This window comes from Echinops telfairi, unplaced genomic scaffold, assembly GCF_000313985.2.
Source record: "Echinops telfairi isolate 266 unplaced genomic scaffold, ASM31398v2 ScPeMD7_7408;HRSCAF=8446, whole genome shotgun sequence".
Lineage (NCBI taxonomy): Eukaryota > Metazoa > Chordata > Mammalia > Afrosoricida > Tenrecidae > Echinops > Echinops telfairi.
In genome coordinates, this window is record NW_022111308.1 from 5,719 (window position 1) to 8,472 (window position 2,754).

At 57.7% G+C, this 2,754-nt stretch overlaps 1 long non-coding RNA gene across 1 annotated transcript; it reads right to left on the bottom strand.

Moving 5' to 3' along the window:
* Positions 1–726: 726 nt before the first annotated feature.
* On the bottom strand, positions 727–2,465 carry LOC123522422. Its single transcript, XR_006680691.1, has 3 exons — positions 2,275–2,465; positions 1,859–1,986; positions 727–1,134 (listed from the first exon to the last, which is right to left on the bottom strand). It is a non-coding gene; the product is annotated as an uncharacterized LOC123522422 (long non-coding RNA).
* Between the last annotated feature and the right edge of the window lie 289 nt (positions 2,466–2,754).

Consider the following 2,754-nt stretch of genomic DNA (forward strand, 5'->3'; position numbering starts at 1 on the left):
CAGGAGGCCCGGAGTCAGCCAGCATCAGCACTGGGGGCTGGAGACCTCGTGACGGGGACATGAAATCCACTCCGCCCACTTCCCCTGCACATTGTGACCCTCACACCTCCACCGACACATCCGCAGCCGCAGCGAGCTCACTACCTGTCATCCCTGTGCTGACCTAAAGTCACCCTGCGAGCCAGGAGGCTGGGGCCGGCCCAGCTCACGGCCCCATGAATCAACCCCCCTAGATCTTGACTCACGTCCCCAATGTCCTGATCCCTCAGGATCTACCACAATCACACACATACACTCTCGCACTGATACACACACACACACACACACACACACAGTCCATCAGCAAGGACACACCCACTGTCAGACACGGCCACACTTGTGCATGCACACATCTGTCACACACATAACACAGCTCTTCATATGCAGTCACACATGAGCATAATACACACCATTACATACACACTCCATCGTACACATGCGCTCACACACAGATGTGCATATACACACAATACACACACCATCACATGCAGACCCCGTGACACAAATACACCCTTTCACACACCCCCCATCATGCACACCCTGTCGTGGTTGTTGTCTGTGGTCGGCAAGTCAGGGCCTCGGGGAGGTGCCCGAAGCACAGCAGCCGCTCCTTTCGCACTGATCCCCACACTACCCAGAGGACAGGGCCCCCGTGCCCATCCCCGTCCCCCAGGCCCCTACCTTGCGTCAGCACTTGAGTGTCTTCTTCATCATGCCAGAGTTCTGACTGTCTACCTTCCCGGTGGACAGTCCCCAGGGCTGTTACCAGTCCCCAGGTTGATTTGGCAACAGAAAGAAAGAAAGCAAGCAAAGGTAGAAACCAGCTTCTAGGGTTTGTTTCAGAGTTCCGGGAGGGGAGGGAGAGCAGAGAAATGGATCACAGCATCCTGAGCTCCCAAGTGAGGTTCAAGGGGGCCACCACTTGGGGCCCTGAGAAGTCTCACTGTCCAGGTGAGAGGTGGAGAGATTTATGGCCCGGGTCTTGGGAGAGGAAGCAGCTGGGGAATTTTCTACTCTTACTTTGTTGTCCGCAGGTCCGGAGCTAAACAACAGTGTTCAAAGTCATCTATAACGGGTAGTCGTCTGCACCTGGGCCTGAAGACCACCAAAGGGGAGGAGGAGGAGGGGGAAGGGTCGTCTAGCCTCTCATAGTGTCCTTGAAGTGTTTTTTACCAGCTCTATCTCCCAGCCTTCCTGCCTTGTTAACTCCCATTTCTGCCTGACAGTGGGAGGTCCTGTTCTGAAAGTGAGCCTGGGTCTAACAGTAGCCCCACCCTGATCTCTGGGACATGCTCCTTGGAGCCCCCCAGCAGCCCAGGCTACATAGGGTCACAATGAAAGACGAGAAGGCATGCCCCAGACAGGAGATCCTGCTGCTACGTCAGAAACCAGGTCCGGCAAGACCCACCCCAGCACATGCCAGCCCAGCCAAGTACAGCCCAGCCCAGCCCTACCAGACCCAACGTGATCAACCAGGTTCTTCCAGACACAGCCAGGCTGGCACGTGTCACACGCCCACCCATAATAACCCACCAGGGAGATGGGCATGGCAGCCGCACCAGGCAGACTTGGCACAGGGGCAGCTGGGGTGCTCCTCCATCCTGCCCACGGACTTAAGACTCCAGCCCACACCCATGTGCAACTGTCCTTCAATCTGTCTCCATGTGTACACGTGCACACAGACACATGCCACAAGGACATACACACATGCACACGAACACATTCGAGTGTCTACATGCAAGCACACACGTAGAAATGGGTGCATGCGCATGCACATGTGTAAATGCACAAGCCACCCACCACCCACAAACACACCTACCCTTTCCTACTGAGTATGTGTCTCCAGAAGCCGGCTCTGGAGCACTCACAGTCCCGACCCCTGGTTGGCACTGACCAGCACAGTGGTTTCCACCACACCTGCCCAGAGTGGGAACACCTGGGCAGCCCCTGCATGGGACCCAGCCAGCTGCAGAGTGGAGGCCAGGAGCCAAGTGCCAGGGTTGCCCAAACCTTCCACTCCCCCAGGGGGACCCTGTGAAACCCAGGGTGAGTATCCCCGACCATGACATGCTCAAATGCAAGATGAGTGCCCAGCTCCCAGGCATACATGGGGGTACGTGCCCAGGAATGAGGACAATGCCGGGAGGGCAGCCAGATGACTACAGGTCCTTAGGCCCCACTGCCCAGTCCCCTGGCGCCCACAGAGCCTGCGTGGGTGCAGCTGTGTCCCGTTACCTCCAGCAGATAAGGCTCTATGCGAGGATCCAGTCCGTCAGAGACACCGGCTTCACGGGGTAGGCCAGCATGCAGGGGCTGCTGTAGTACTGGGTGCAGCCGACCAGGTAGCCCCGCAGGCAGACAGGCACCCAACCCGCAGCCACTAAGTGACACCCCATATAGGGCGTCCTGCCCGGGCCAAAGCTAACAGAGCCAGGTGCCTTTCAAAGGGTTGTGGGAGGCCAGTACCCATTGACACCATTTCAGCCTGAGCTTGGGCTGTGGTCAGTCACCTTCACACCCACTTGCCAATCCAGCTCCCGCCTGCAGCCCTTCCCAGACAGACCACACCCCGTTTGTTGCCTGTTCCAACATGCACCCCCCACAAGCACCAAACATGTTCTGGGCCAGGAAAAGAACTGAGCTGTGCCCAGCAGCCACCACCACACACTTGCCAAGACCCTGCCCTTGGCCCAAGGAGGCCACTCACCTTCCCAG